We start from the raw sequence: 17267 nt of genomic DNA, 5'->3' as shown, positions 1-17267 counted from the left end.
AGGGGACTGCTGATGAGTTGAGGGAGCCTGACTGGTGGATTCGGAGGGGGTGCGAGAGGATTGCGCGCGCTGCTTGGCGATAGTAGCCTTCATGGCATCTCGAATCATTTCGCCTGAAACACGGCAAAAATAACATTGGTCATTTACGAGAGGGTAAAATGATTTATTAAGAAAAAGAAAACAATTTTATTTCTTTGCAAAGCCGAATAAATCATGGGATAAAATATAGAAATTAGTCCTAGAAAATACCCAGTGGGCGGGGGTCTGTCAGAGACATATCCCACAATCCGGAGCGGGCAAAAAGAGAGGGAGAAGCTACTATCTTCTCTACGTCCCACAATTCAGGGGGAGTGCGGGCTGTTAGGCGGGCGAGTGTCTCTAAGCAATCGGGAGACACCCCGACGGGGCGAGGAGCGGTTTCCACGTATGATGGATCAAAGCCCCATGAAGTGGGCGAGCGAATGAAGAGGAAACGCTGGGGCCAGTTGTGCACTTTATTGGTCAAACCCTTAAAAAGGCCTACACCGGGGCGAGCTGTGAGATGGAAGAAGCCAGAAGGGGAGCTGTGAGATGGAAGAAGCCCGTGGGCTCTATGGAGGCCTCGGCGCAAATAATGAAAAATGCCGACATAAATTTAATGGAATTAGGAAGAAATTGATTAATGGGCACGCGAAATTTGCGAGCCACATCCAGGAAAAAGGGGTGAACGGGCAGTGACAAGCCCGAGAGCAGTTGGTCGATATGCCAGGTCATGTAGCCTGGGGGAGGGTGAAGGGAATCTTGCGAGGATGAAGGAAGAGCTAAATCGAAGGAAACATCTAACCCTTGCCGGACGAGGAGGTCGCCAATATTGTCAGGGGTCAAAATCGAGTGTTGAGGGTTGGTCAAGATGCAAACGGAGGGTTCCCTCATTTTCGGAACCCTAACAACCCCCTTTCCCCCGCCAGAAGGGGAGGTCGCATCATCCCCCCCTTTAGGATGCGAGAGGGGGGGGGGGGGGGGGGCTTTGCCCTTACCCTTTTGCGGGCGAGCAGGGGTGACAGGTGGACCCCGGGTTTTGGATACCACGGCCCTCTTCTTGGGCCTATTTCTCTGTTCCGACGGAGGACCGAGGCGGATTACGGGGGTGCGAATCTCCCCGGAGGAAGAAGAGGAAGACTCGGAGGACATGGGGTAGAGGCAAAGGGAGGAAACACGAAAAAGAAAAAATAAGGAGAACTGAAGAATCACAAAAAGCGGTGTGGAGAAATGTTTACCTGGATAAAAGGGAGGAGGAGAAAGCAATTTCCGACGCCGGAGAATAAGAGAGGAAAAGGAGGAGGGGCTGAAGGAGGAAGAAGAACGTAAAGGAGAGGGGTGAGGAGGACCCCTTTTTATAGTCAGGGTGCGGGACTTGAAAAGGCGTCTGCGCTGCATTAATTGTGAGAAGACAGCGCAGGCGGCGCTTCGATTTACAAAAAAAAAAAAAAAAAAAAAAAAAAAAAAAACAAATAAAAAAAATAAAAGAAAAAGAAGAGGCGGTTTTTAATTAACTAGAGTAATAAATTCAGTTATTTAATTACTCGGAATGTGTACGGTTTTTCTGCTGCAGAATATGAAACGAGGCACGTTATTTGAAACGGTGCAAATAATTACATTAGGAAGCGGGTCGCCGGAATGGAGCACACGCCTTCTCTCGCTAAGAGCGAACTCGCAGCCACTAGCGCCAGGTCGCAAATAACCGCGAGTGGGGGACTAGTTGATCCAGCCCGGGATTGCTTGATGGATCCAATAGAGACCAAAGGCCCAAACAAGATCAAATGACACCGTTCAAGCCCATTAACAGAAGGCCCATCAAACTGGTACCGGTTGGGCGAGAGGGACCAGGCCGCGGCACGCGAGTAGCCCGCGTGCGAGAGGCTTCTCGCTGCCTCGCTCTCTCGCCTAGTAGCTTCACTCCCCTCACCTACGCTGCTCCGCATCTCTCGCCAGGCTGCTCGCCCCCGACCGGAGGTGATCATTGCTGCACATGGGGGTATTTAATGCACGTCCAGTCTACTGACAAGCGCAGAGGAATGTCTCTTCGACCCCTACTTTTTGCCCCTGCAGCCGCCAATGAAATGACAGATTAAACCGCATTGAAGGTAATTTGAGGTCCGGATGCTTAATTACCGCGATGGGATAGGTAAATTAAATTGAAGAGTATTTGACGTCCGTCCCTTTTTTCTAGTATAAATAGGGGCAGTAAATACAGTAAAAGCAGAACAAGCATACATACCTAAATTACGCACATAAACTAGTATCTTCTTTAGAAATTTACTGACTTGGCCGTCGGAGTGCTAACTCCGGCCTAAGTCCGGTTCTTTTCTTCCTTTGTAGGTTTGCTGTGGTCCCAGGTCCAAATCCAGGCCTGTTGAACTCTTTAAACCAGCCCACCACGAATCCAGTCGGATCACTAACTAATCTTTATATTTACAGAGTAATATTTACCTCTAATGCAGAGATAAAAACGTTACAACTCTTATTAAATAAATTGCTACCCGCGCTTTTATAACCTGTGTAAAATACAACTTTAGTTCTATTAAATTCACCGCACCCTAGACCAGCGGAGAAAGTAACTTCGTGCTGCTCCGCCATGCCGACATGGAATATAACTTGTCCGTTAACTTATCTTTCAATAATTGAAACGAAGGTTTCATTCCCGTTCCTGCATGCACCACTACAATATCTTCGTCTTTTCTTGATTATGTGAAAAATTAATTCCAATCCTCTTCCAACAAAATCGAAAACTGGGAATTGGAATGAGAAAACGTATTCCCCAATTGAAAACAAATTGGATCGGAATAGGCGGAATTAAGAAAATTCCGATTTTTGAGTAACCTAATACATAGTAATATTTGATATTATAAGTGTAATTTTTGGAAAAATTAAAATTAAAATATTTTCGGAAATTAAAATTGGATGGGAGATCCCAAATTCATATGTATTCCAATTCCGATCCAAAAAAATTTACAAAAATCGGAAATCCTAATTTTCGAAATTCTGAATGAAAAATACTTTTGAAGATATCTTAGCAAGTTCAATGAATTTCCTGAAAATTTTGCTCGACTGCAGCTTGCTCAGAGTACTAGAAACAACATTAATCCTGAAAAATACTTTGAAGATACCTTAGCATGCTCGAGCTTCGGTTGTGAATAATAGACAGTAATATATTGTGTTACTCCATGAATAGCTCAAACAAACAAAAAAATCCAAACAAAATAATAATATTGATGTGGTTGACATTACTATAACAACAGTAATATTACCGTCAACCACAGTAATATTATTGTGTTTACAGTAATATCACAATAATAGACACTAATATTATTACGTTACTCCGTGAATAACTCAAACAAAACAAAAAACCCAAAAAAAAATAATATTGATGTTGTTGACAGTAATATTATTGTGTTTACAGTTATTTTACTGTCAACGACAGTAATATAATTACGTTGACTTGTCAACAAATCAAACAAAATAAAAAAAATAACAAAAAATAAAAAATAATAATATTACGTTAATTTACTGTCAACGGCAGAACAATTACATAAATGTATTGTCAACGGCAGTACAATTACGTTAAGTAACTATCATTGACAGTATAATTACGTTAATTTACTGCCACTGACAACACAATTACAATCAACGTTTAGCGGCATACGTAAAAAAAAAAATAACTTAAAATACCACTAAAAAAAAGTCAATGCCGGAGACCGCTGGTCAAGGCCGGAAACCGGCGAAAAAATCCGGACGATAAGAAAAAATAAATAAAAATTCAACGCTGGAAACAGGCGAAAAAATATGGAAGAAGAAGAAAAAAAAACGAAAAGTCAACACCGGAGACCGGCGGCAAAAAAATATTTTTTGAAAAAAAAAAGTCAAAATTGGATTTTCGTGGTCAAAATTGGATTTTTGTGGACAAAATTGATTAAACTGGCGTTTACAACTAAGAATTGGGTATAAAAGGTTGGGGGTAATATTGGCATATACATGAATGTTTCCTTTATTTATAATAAATATTAAAGGGGTGGGCTTATTGGTGAAAAAAATATAGCCCTAAACCAAGAATAATAAAGATGCTTGGTTGGGGACTTATGCACCAAAACCCCTAGTTATATTGTATATAAATAATAGTTAAAGTTGAGTTGTAGCTTAGACTTTCCACTTTACTAAAAATTGTATCCTCTCTTCTTCTTCTTCTTCTTCAATGTTCATCTTTCATAACTTCTGATAGGATTAAACCCTTTTGTATTATCCCATCGGCATTCCTTCGAAGAGCATAAGACCATGTTTTTATCTCATTCCATAATTTCTTTTAAAGGATTTTTTGTTTTTACTATCTATCTCTGATAAAACCTTTCTCAGGTAGTTCATGATGTGGATAGGTAGGAGATTCCGATAGGTCTAGTGGGGTCCGATGGGGTAACTCATTCTGGACCGTCCGATATAACGTTTGTTTGATGTTTACCGAACATGATCGTGATGGCACCGTCAGGTGAGACTGAGCTTTTCGTATGGTCAACACTACAGTCAACATTGATGACCGACCAGTTTGCTTTCGATATCCTAGAGGTGTCGTTGCTTTGTCAAACCATACACCATATGTCGGAGAACCCATTGAGGTAAACACCTAGTTTTTTTTTTTTTTTTTTTTTTTTTTTTCTATGTCGTTACTAAATAAGCGATCGAACAAGTTGGCAAAGGGAGAGTACTTGTAGAAGGTAAAGATATGGCTTTGTTGGGATTTGGTTCGATGGTACAAAATTTTCTTAGAGCACATAATCTTCTTTCGAAGCTTGGTATTGAAGTAACTGTGGCTGATGTGAGATTTTGCAAGCCGCTCGCTCGATATTAAATTAATAAGAATGTTATGCAAGAACTATAGATTCCTTATGGTGGATTTCTTAATTTGGTTCTTCAGTGGCAGGCCGACGACCAATAACTTTGCCGGATAATTATGTTGAGGGTGCATTGCCACAAGAACAACTCGCTCTTGCTGGTTTAACGGGGAATCACATCGCTGCAACACATTGAATCTGCGTGGTCGAACTCGTGATGCTCTTTTATTAATGTGCTAGTGAATTGATCCGATTATTGATTCGATTATTATATACACGGTTTTGTACAGGTTACGATACTATTTTTGTGTAAGAACGGGCATATATGTGTGTGTTTGGTGTTGGTTATAGCAGAGTTTGAAATCGAAAAAAATTCTTACGGTGAAGGATGTGAGTTAATTGTGAAAGAGACTAGTGAATACTATTAGTTCGAGTTTTTGTTTGTTGTCTTTCTGAACATAAGCTTTTTGTTTGTACATCAATGTAAGAAGATTACGTTTGTTCCGTAATTATCGATGAATGTGTTCGTTCTATTTCCAGATCTGATGCAAGCTTTCTTTATTTCCAGTTAAATTATTCAATCATAATATGATGGAATCTAGATTATTATGTGTTTATGACTCGCGATTTGCACCACATAATTGTAGGGGTGAAAAGCGAGCCGAGTTGACAATTTTGCCCTCCTAAAGCACATGCATCATTCATGCCAATTTCTTGATTCAATTTTGAAAATTCGATTCGGGGTACATTTTGAATGATCGTGCAATAAGAAATAAAGTTACCCTTGTACAATTTTGAAAAATTCAATTGATGGTACTTATGAATGATTTATTGTACTTTGAAGGTGCCAGTGTCTTTAATTTTCATTTGCACCAAAATATTCAAAGCCATAAGTAGATTATTTTGTAGACGCACATTTTCTAGAAATAATTAAGAACTTGTCACAAAGTTGTAAAGTTTTCTAAAAAATACGCCAAAGATCACTATATTCGACTTATCTTCTAAATGCAACTAAAGAAATTATAATTTTTATGAAATTCTCTATAGAGTCACTCTCAACTATATGATTAAATTAATCAATACTAGTTATTACAGGGATCAAGTAGTATACATAGGACTATGATTCCTGCTACTATATTTTATGTTACAACGGCGTGACGACGCCAACCTGTTAACTGCTGGGTTTATTATGTCGGCACTGTTCGGCGGACCCGATGCTCCCGAGGACCCGACCGGTCCACCCAGTTTTTAAGTGATAGGTTATAATAACGAGGACCACCCGGGTCCACCCGAATTTTAAGTGAAATAATCACAAAAATATTGAGTTTGACAAGGCCAAATAGGCTAACCCTAATCGAAGGTAGTCAAAATGAATTTGACAAAGGATGTGATCCAAGAATCTTCAATGAGGCTGTATTTAATGCAGTAAGGGACATTGGCTTAACGCTATGAAATTCGAAATGGAATCTAATCGAGCTGTCCAATAATTCTGATTAGATAACAACAAAACAATAATAAGTCCCTCATTCTTAATATATTAAGAATATTAATTCAGGCTACAAGAAAATACCAATCTGTTGAATTTTTCTTTCCTTCTACCAACTTTTAAATTATGTGTAGCCCCTTGCAATAGTGCAAAAATCCGTGTTAGCGGGGAGTGCTATAGTAGGGTAAGTTGTAATTTAATTGACATGATGATGAATGTAGCCATAGAAAGGGTTATACTAAATTACCGTGGTCGGCTAGATTAACTAGGGGCTGCATTAGTTTGGTATAATCAGTTCTATGAGCATCTTTGATTGGTAGGTTAGACTTGACACACGAAGATTTTGAGTTTGCGAGATTAACTAAGGTCATTATCAAGTGTGAGGAAAATATATCATTAGGGTCATATAACGATATGATTGATGGAGATCTACCTTTGGACAAATGTAATCGGACTAGATTAACAACGGGTTACATTTGCCTATTGGACCTAAAGCCCATTAAAAGAAAAATAAGTTTTCTCGTTTGTCTGCTAGAGAGTAGTGGAATTCGATAAAATTTAGTGGGAGTACAATTAAATGATAAAAGTATAAATCTTTAATTGCAATCATTTATAATGAATTAACTTTTATAAGTCTACTTCAAGTTTTTCAGTATAAATGCTAAGAATCCCTTATCGTCAATTCGACACCAACAAAACTTAATGGCAACAATTACCTTGATTGGCTCAACAAATATTTGTTTGGTGCTTTTGCTCCAAGAATAATTGTGCATACTCAAATAAATTCCCCGACCAAACTTCTTGATAACTCGACTCATTAGGAGACCACCACTTATTATAAGTGGAAGACGGGTGTCCGTTATGACGAAGTGTTATATGATAGCATCTAGTCACCTGAGTTAACAATGAACTATGAAAATCATCTTTATGTTGTTGACATATAGGCTCACCTCGAGATCGTGTGTAGTGAGTGTTGGGTTTCAGACACGTGTACGCAGCGGAAAACAAAAATTTTATGCGATTTAAACGACTTTAAAGCACATAAGCACACGCCCGATAAATTAAATCAATTAATTGCGTACCTTTGCGCTTCCAGCGAAATTAAAACAACATACATGTTAAATAATTTAACCGAATTTTAAATCAATTAACATGCTCGCGTTTAAACCAAATAACATGCTTGCAACGATTAAAACGATTACACATAATCACATAAAATCACATGATAGCAAACATGAATTCATAGTTTAAACCTAAACGAACCGAAACTAGGGTTTCGTGTATTTACCTCTTGAATCGTGAGGTAGGAGCGTTTAGCAAGTCGAGATTGCTATGGAAACCAATCCGTACAATCGGGGCAGCAGCAATGCAGCGGCAGCAGCGGCAGATCGGCACGGCGGCGCGTGTATCTCACGCGCGGACTTCGGGGCGGCGCGTGGGTCGCGTGCGTCGTCGGCTTGATGGCTGTTCTTCGATTCTTCAGTCTTTCTCCTCTCGGATTTCACCTCGTACACTTCGATCTACTAAAACGTGGCACTAGACATGAAGTAGTTAGAATTAACGGAAGAAAAAGAAAGAAGAAAAGAGTACCGAAAAGGATCGGCCAATTGATGGCCGATTCCGGTCACGGCGGAGCAACGGCGGCGCGGCGGTGGCCGCTGGGAGAGAGGCCGAGAGAGAGAGAGTGTAGCGGCTAGGGTTAGGGTTGAGTTGTGTTTGTGCAAGGCCTATAAATCAAGTATTTATAGTCCCTTGCATAAAACCCTAACGGGCTTAAGTTGGACCGGGCCCAACAGCTTAAGCTCGTTAGTTCCTTTACTTGCTCGTCTCTCTCAATTCAATGATCGGAAAATTGCAACAATTACATTTTCGGAATCATTATAATTTCCTCGTCATTACGAGTGCCATTTCTCATTTTCCAACTTTCCAAAAAGTGGAAACCCTAGTTCAGTGCACTTTCTAAATTTGGAAACTTCCCAATTTAGAAAGTCCACTAATACATTTGCCTATTCTTTTCCTTTTCTTATTCTCATTCATAATTCCAAATTACGAATGTTGGACCCAATCATATTGACTTCCAATCATGCAAAGATAAACCATTTTATCTCTGACCGTTTATTCAAAGATTTCATGTGCACGAGCAGTGTGACCCTCGATGGTTCAGGTGTAAGCTAGCCGTGGGTCCACAACCCTTTGTGGTCAAAACTCGTCCCCTTAGAGTTACGATTAAGATGAAACTCGTTTCACCTTAATCACCCAACGAATCAAGATTGGCGTCTAGCAACTACGCGTCATGATTCCCTAGATACAAATGAAGTGCCTGCAAGAACCTTCAGATATAGTTAACGTACAGTACAGTCCCTTCGATTCATATGTCCCGATCGAACTAGAGGCATTGGTTCATCGAGACCTCTTTATATGTTCAATGACGGTGCGATCGTTCTAAGTATTGTAATCGTCACGTGCATGACTTAGAGAATCGAATCCTCTAATCATCACTTAGTCAGCTCTGGCCAGAGACTTAGAATGATTACAAACTTTCAGAACACACAGGACATCCAAGACTATTCTAGCGATCGAATCCCCGACTACAATGCACAGACCTCCCACTAGATTTCGGACTGCACGAACACTGGCCCTTGGGATGGTCCTCGGTGGAACTCAGAGACAGGTCACGATACAGCTGGTCCTCTAGTGAAGTCACGGTGATGTCTAGGTCATAAGGACTAATGGTGTACAACTATACCATAGATATCTCTACTCGATTATTGGGAACCACTTAGAGATTTCTAGGGTGAGGGAGTTCAGTGAACTCGTCAACTTACGAGCACCCACTTCTGCATGCCGATATCACAATACCGTTTACTGATGAGATGCAGTACACATACACTAAGTGCTAGTCTTAATGGGAAAGGCCGATATCCTCATTAGTGGCGTAACCCTTCGACTAGGAACACGTTTAACAGTTATAATACTTAAGTAAATATCTCACGATCCTAACCATCAATTACTAGTACTTGTAATAACTGTAAGGACTATATCTATGCTTGTGACAAAGGGACAAAGATATAGAATGCCAAGGTGTTTTATCATTAATACGAATAAAGGTTCGTTTATTACAATAATAAATACGAAAAAACCACAGCCACATGTTGGCTTGTTGGTCACCTACTCTAACAATCTCCCACTTGACCTAAAGCCAACTACCCATGAATCGCAATCCCATCGACTCTCGATGTTTCTCATGGACCGATCTCGGTAAAGGCTTCGTGAAGGGGTCTGCAACGTTCTCTTCCGGGGTGACTCGTTCTACCTTAACTTCACCTCTATCAATGATCTCTCGGATCACGTGATACTTCCTCAGAATATGCTTCGACTTCTGATGAGATCGTGGCTCCTTAGCTTGCGCCACGGCTCCGGTGTTATCACAGTATAACGGTACTGGATCACTAGCATCAGGAATGACACCCAACTCTTGGATGAATTTCCTTATCCAAGTCCCTTCTTTTGCAGCTTCGGATGCTGCAATGTATTCTGCTTCGGTAGTGGAATCGGCCGTCGTGCTTTGCTTGGAACTCTTCCAACACACGGCACCACCATTAAGCGTGAATATAAATCCAGAATTCGACTTTGAGTCGTCCACGTCCGATTGAAAACTAGTGTCAGTGAAACCCTCTAATTTCAACTCGGCACCCCCATAGACCAAAATTATATCCTTAGTTCTTCGCAAGTACTTGAGGATATCTTTCACGGCTTTCCAGTGAGCCGGGCCGGGGTTAGACTGATATCTGCTTGTGACACTCACAGCATACGCAATATCGGGTCTCGTACATAGCATGCCATACATTATGCTTCCTATGGCAGAAGCATAGGGCGTCCTTTTCATCTCCTCGATTTCACTAGGTGTTTGCGGACACATAGATTTCGAGAGACGAACCCCATGGGACATTGGCAAGAATCCCTTCTTGGATTCTTCCATGCTAAACCGTTTCATAACGGTGTCTATGTACAGGCTTTGGGATAAACCAAGCATCTTTCTCGCTCTATCTCTATAGATGCGTATTCCTAATACATAAGATGCTTCTCCCAAATCCTTCATTGAGAAACGTGTGGACAACCATGCTTTCGTTTGTTGTAACATTCCTACGTCATTCCCAATGAGTAGAATGTCGTCAACGTAAAGCACTAAAAATATCACTGCCCTCCCACTAACCTTCTTGTATACACAAGGTTCCTCCGGATTCTTCTCAAAATCAAACTCTTTGATAGTTGAGTCGAACCTAATGTTCCAACTACGGGATGCTTGTTTCAATCCATAAATGGATCGCTGGAGCTTGCAAACCTTTTGCTCACTTCCAGAAGATATGAAGCCTTCCGGCTGCGCCATGTAAATTTCTTCCTCAATATCTCCATTAAGGAAGGCGGTCTTCACATCCATTTGCCATATCTCGTAGTCGTACCACGCAGCTATGGCCAGCAAAATCCTAATGGACTTCAGCATCGCGACTGGCGAAAAGGTTTCCTCATAGTCAACACCTTGCCTTTGAGTGTATCCTTTTGCTACCAATCTAGCTTTATAGGTCGATACCTTTCCATCAACTCCAATTTTCTTCTTATAGATCCACTTGCAGCCTATAGGAACAATTCCCTTAGGTGGATCTACCAAGGTCCACACCTTGTTGGAGTACATGGAGTCCATTTCGGATTTCATGGCAGTTAGCCAATGTCCCATGTCCGCATCCGATACGGCCTCATTGTATGTTCTTGGATCTTGTCCAAGATCAACATGATCTTCATCATTTTCGAGGAGGAATAACCTATCCGGCATTTTCCGAACTCTTTCGGATCTGCGTACCGTAGGTTCAGGAGGTATATTAGTGGATTGTTGTATTGGTTCGATTACTTGTTCTTGCGTTTGAACTTCACTTTGTGGTTCTTGAACTATTTCAAGTTCTATCATGCTGCCCTTTCTATCGGATAGAAACTCCCTTTCCAAAAAGGTGGCCTTTCTTGAAACAAACGTCTTTGCTTTTTTGACATAATAAAACTCGTATCCCATTGAGTCTTCGGGATACCCCACAAAATAGCACAAGTCGGATTTACTATCCAACTTATCTCCCACTAACCGCTTCACATAAGCGGGACAACCCCATATCCTAATATGTTTGTAATTGGGTTTCCGGGAATGCCAAAGTTCATAAGGTGTGGATTTAACTGCTTTGGTGTTAACTCTATTCAGCAAATACGCGGCAGTACGGAGTGCATGACCCCACAAGTATGCCGGTAAGTTTGTGAACCCCATCATGGATCGAACCATATCTAATAAAGTTCGATTCCGACGTTCGGAGACTCCATTAAGTTGAGGAGTCCCCGGTGGAGTCCATTGGGATTGTATCCCATTCTCTTTCAGATAGTCAATGAACTCGATGCTCAAGTATTCTCCACCACGATCGGATCGCAGCTTCTTAATACTTCGTCCGAGTTGCTTTTCTACTTCATGTCTAAAATCTTTGAACTTTTCAAATGTTTCAGACTTGTACTTCATCAAGTACACATACCCATACCTAGAATAATCGTCGGTAAAGGTGGCGAAGTAGTTATATCCACCCTTCGCACTAACACTTAGTGGACCACATACGTCTGTATGGATCAAATCCAAAAAACCCTCGGCTCGTTCCATTTTCCCTTTGTAGGGTGACTTGGTCATTTTCCCTTTAAGGCAAGATTCACAAGTTTGTAGTGATTTCACGTCCTCCAAAGAGAACAATCCTTCACTAACAAAATCGTTCATCCTTCTGAAAGAGACATGACCCAATCTAGCGTGCCAAAGTTGTGCGGGGTTTTGATCTATCTCCTTACGTTTTGCTGATATAACATTAATAGGTATTTCACTTGGATTTAGTTCATACAAGTTGTTTAATAGTCGTCCTTTGCAAATTAAATTCTCATTCTTTTGTATAATGCAAATCGAATTTCCAAAAACAAAAGTAAAACCTTCAATATCTAATACAGGAATAGAAATAAGGTTTCTAATGAGCGACGGAACAAATAAACAATCGTTCAAAACAATAGGAAAACTAGAATCCAAAACATTTAAGTAAATTGTGCCAATGGCTTCAGCAGCAACTCTTGCTCCATTCCCCATCCTTAGGTAGGTCTCACCCGCTCTAAGTCTTCGACTTCTTGTCATTAGCTGCAAATCATTGCACAAATATGAGCCACACCCCGTATCCAATACCCAAGAAGAAGAGTTGACAGACAAATTTACGTCAATGAAATACGTACCCTTTTCAGAACCTTTCTACTTAAGGTAAGCCTTGCAGTTGCGGCGCCAATGTCCTTTCTTTCCACAGTGATGGCAAGCATCATCAACTTGTTTACTAACCTTTGCTTTGGGGCCCCCACTACCTTCACCCACTTCGAACTTGCTGTTTGGGAAGGGAGCTCTTTCCTTTCTCTTCTTTTGGAAAGAACTCTTCTTTCCAGAAGTAGCAGCAATGAGAACAGACTTCTCTTTCTTAATGGTGGACTCGAAGCTGACCAACATGTTCATTAACTCATCCAAGGGAGGATCTAGTTTGTTCATGTTGAAGTTCACTATGAACGATTCATAGGAACTAGGAAGAGACAACAGGATCAAATCCAACGAGAGCTCGGCCGGGAGGGTGACATCAAGATTCACTAGCTTTTCAAGGAGAGTGATCATTTTGAGACAGTGCTCGTGGACCGAAGTCCCTTCGCGCAGTCTCGCTGTGATCAACTCCTTTGTAGCAGCGTACCTCGATGCCCTAATATTCTCACTGTACATGCTATCGAGATGAGCCTTTATATCGAAAGCATGCAAGTGAGACTCATATTTCCTCGCAAGCGCGGGCTCCATGGCGGCTATCATATAGCACCTAGGATGAGTGTCATCTTTCTTCCAAACTTCATAAGTTTCCTTTTCAGCATCAGTCGCTGTGGCAGGTATAGTGGCGGGAAGCCTCTCGTTCAAAACATAGAGACGCCCTTCAACAGTTAGCACAAGCTTAAGACTACGCAACCAATCTAGGTAATTAGGGCCATTGAGTTTATTGTCGAGGATTGACATTATGGGATTCTTAGACATAATTATCTGAGACATATAGAGAAGAGGATTATTAGAGATTCGCGTTAAATGATTGTTACAATTAAATGTTTGGACTTATGTTATTTAATTGTTCTCCCACTAATTTTATCGAGTTCCACTTCCCTCTAGTAGACAAACGAGAAAACTGATTTTTCTTAATGGGCTTTAGGTCCAATAGACAAATATAACCCGTAGTTAATCTAGCCCGATTATATTTGCCCAAAGGTAGATCACAATCAATCATATCCACAATATGACCCTAAATTGATTTTCCTCACACTTGATAATGACCTAAGTTAATCTCGCGAATATCAAAATCGCCGTGTGTCAAGTCTAACCTACCAATCAAAGATGCTCATAGAACTTGATTATGCCAAACTAATGCAGTCCCTAGTTAATCTAGCCGACCACGTTAATTCAACATAACCCTTTTCTATGGCTACCTTCATCACTATGTCAATTGAATTACAGCTTACTCTACCATAGCACTCCCCGCTAACACGGCTTACTGCACTATAGTAAAGGGCTACACATAATCCAACCGTTGGCAGAAGGAAAGAAATAACTCAACAGATTGGGTTTTTCTTTATAGCTTGAAATGATTCTTAATTAAATTAAGAATGAGGGATTTTTATTAAAATGTTTTACTAAAATAGATGATTGTCGATCCAATTATCTAATTGGGATTAATTGAAAATAATTTTCCAAACATTAAAATCAATTTGTTTTAAGTTTAATTTTAGAAATCTGAAATAATAAAATTTTTTTTTTTTATTTTTTTTTATTTTCAGTGAACCGGTTCGGCCCAACCGGTCTGACCGGTTCGGACCGAAGCGGTCCGGTTCTGCCCGGTCCAGCTGACCCAAATCAGTGGGCCGGGTCAGTCGGACCGAGAACCGGTCTGACCGACCCGAATCCACGTAGATTCGGTCAACTAAATCGTGCACAACCATCGAACCGGCCGCTTCGACCGGTTCGATCCGAACAATTAAAAACCGATGTTTTAAAAATAATTTCAGATCCGATTTTCCAATTTTAAACAATTTTAAAGCTGGAAAAATTCTAAACAATATTTCAAAAATATTTTAAACTTACGAAAACTCCCAATTACATAATACAACAATCACTACTTTAATAAATCGAACATGCATAAAATCATAGCATATTATACAACGCAATTAATTGCGCAACGAGCTCTGATACCACTGTTGGGTTTCGGGCACGTGTACGCAGCGGAAAACAAAAATTTTATGCGATTTAAACGACTTTAAAGCACATAAGCACACGCCCGATAAATTAAATCAATTAATTGCGTACCTTTGCGCTTCCAGCGAAATTAAAACAACATACATGTTAAATAATTTAACCGAATTTTAAATCAATTAACATGCTCGCGTTTAAACCAAATAACATGCTTGCAACGATTAAAACGATTACACATAATCACATAAAATCACATGATAGCAAACATGAATTCATAGTTTAAACCTAAACGAACCGAAACTAGGGTTTCGTGTATTTACCTCTTGAAGCGTGAGGTAGGAGCGTTTAGCAAGTCGAGATTGCTACGGAAACCAATCCGTACAATCGGGGCAGCAGCAATGCAGCGGCAGCAGCGGCAGATCGGCACGGCGGCGCGTGTATCTCACGCGCGGACTTCGGGGCGGCGCGTGGGTCGCGTGCGTCGTCGGCTTGATGGCTGTTCTTCGATTCTTCAGTCTTTCTCCTCTCGGATTTCACCTCGTACACTTCGATCTACTAAAACGTGGCACTAGACATGAAGTAGTTAGAATTAACGGAAGAAAAAGAAAGAAGTAAAGAGTACCGAAAAGGATCGGCCAATTGATGGCCGATTCCGGTCACGGCGGAGCAACGGCGGCGCGGCGGTGGCCGCTGGGAGAGAGGCCGAGAGAGAGAGAGTGTAGCGGCTAGGGTTAGGGTTGAGTTGTGTTTGTGCAAGGCCTATAAATCAAGTATTTATAGTCCCTTGCATAAAACCCTAACGGGCTTAAGTTGGACCGGGCCCAACAGCTTAAGCTCGTTAGTTCCTTTACTTGCTCGTCTCTCTCAATTCAATGATCGGAAAATTGCAACAATTACATTTTCGGAATCATTATAATTTCCTCGTCATTACGAGTGCCATTTCTCATTTTCCAACTTTCCAAAAAGTGGAAACCCTAGTTCAGTGCACTTTCTAAATTTGGAAACTTCCCGATTTAGAAAGTCCACTAATACATTTGCCTATTCTTTTCCTTTTCTTATTCTCATTCATAATTCCAAATTACGAATGTTGGACCCAATCATATTGACTTCCAATCATGCAAAGATAAACCATTTTATCTCTGACCGTTTATTCAAAGATCTCATGTGCACGAGCAGTGTGACCCTCGATGGTTCAGGTATAAGCTAGCCGTGGGTCCACAACCCTTTGTGGTCAAAACTCGTCCCCTTAGAGTTACGATTAAGATGAAACTCGTTTCACCTTAATCACCCAACGAATCAAGATTGGCGTCTAGCAACTACGCGTCATGATTCCCTAGATACAAATGAAGTGCCTGCAAGAACCTTCAGATATAGTTAACGTACAGTACGGTCCCTTCGATTCATATGTCCCGATCGAACTAGAGGCATTGGTTCATCGAGACCTCTTTATATGTTCAATGACGGTGCGATCGTTCTAAGTATTGTAATCGTCACGTGCATGACTTAGAGAATCGAATCCTCTAATCATCACTTAGTCAGCTCTGGCCAGAGACTTAGAATGATTACAAACTTTCAGAACACACAGGACATCCAAGACTATTCTAGCGATCGAATCCCCGACTACAATGCACAGACCTCCCACTAGATTTCGGACTGCACGAACACTGGCCCTTGGGATGGTCCTCGGTGGAACTCAGAGACAGGTCACGATACAGCTGGTCCTCTAGTGAAGTCACGGTGATGTCTAGGTCATAAGGACTAATGGTGTACAACTATACCATAGATATCCCTACTCGATTATTGGGAACTACTTAGAGATTTCTAGGGTGAGGGAGTTCAGTGAACTCGTCAACTTACGAGCACCCAGTTATGCATGCCGATATCACAATACCGTTTACTGATGAGATGCAGTACACATACACTAAGTGCTAGTTTTAATGGGAAAGGCCGATATCCTCATTAGTGGCGTAACCCTTCGACTAGGAACACGTTTAACAGTTATAATACTTAAGTAAATATCTCACGATCCTAACGATCAATTACTAGTACTTGTAATAACTGTAAGGACTATATCTATGCTTGTGGCAAAGGGACAAAGATATAGAATGCCAAGGTGTTTTATCATTAATACGAATAAAGGTTCGTTTATTACAATAATAAATACGAAAAAACCACAGCCACATGTTGGCTTGTTGGTCACCTACTCTAACAGTGAGAGCATTATGGCAATGAGGTTTGTGACGACTAAGGATTTGATGTCTCTTAGGCTACGTGAAAGGACTCCGGTCCATGAGCATGGTTTTAAGATGACTCGCTCCCAAAGAAATTGCGTGACCACAATGTCGTTCTCCCACCAGAGTTCTCGGTGAATCTCATGCTTCCATCACTAACTACCTCTTATGAAACATTCACAACTAATTTCAATAAGAATACGGTTGAATCCCGTTTTGAAAGAGTTGGTCAACATGTTGAAATACGAGTCGGTTATAAATGAAGAAACATTTGTTTTACCGTCGGCACCTTCTATATCTTTTTTTAAGAATAGTTCAAAGTGAAAGAAGAGGGTGAAAAGAAAATAGTTTATAGTCGAGCAAACAATAGAGTAGGGGTG

At 40.8% G+C, this 17267-nt stretch overlaps 1 pseudogene; it reads left to right on the top strand.

Moving 5' to 3' along the window:
• The first annotated feature begins 2622 nt into the window (after positions 1–2622).
• Positions 2623–4976, top strand: LOC148765738 (putative 1-deoxy-D-xylulose-5-phosphate synthase, chloroplastic; annotated as a pseudogene).
• Positions 4977–17267: the final 12291 nt, after the last annotated feature.

This window comes from Erythranthe guttata, chromosome 13, assembly GCF_056151865.1.
Source record: "Erythranthe guttata isolate IM_541 chromosome 13, IM_541, whole genome shotgun sequence".
Lineage (NCBI taxonomy): Eukaryota > Viridiplantae > Streptophyta > Magnoliopsida > Lamiales > Phrymaceae > Erythranthe > Erythranthe guttata.
Note: the sequence above shows the minus strand (reverse complement) of the source record. Positions and strands in the feature narration are given on the sequence as shown.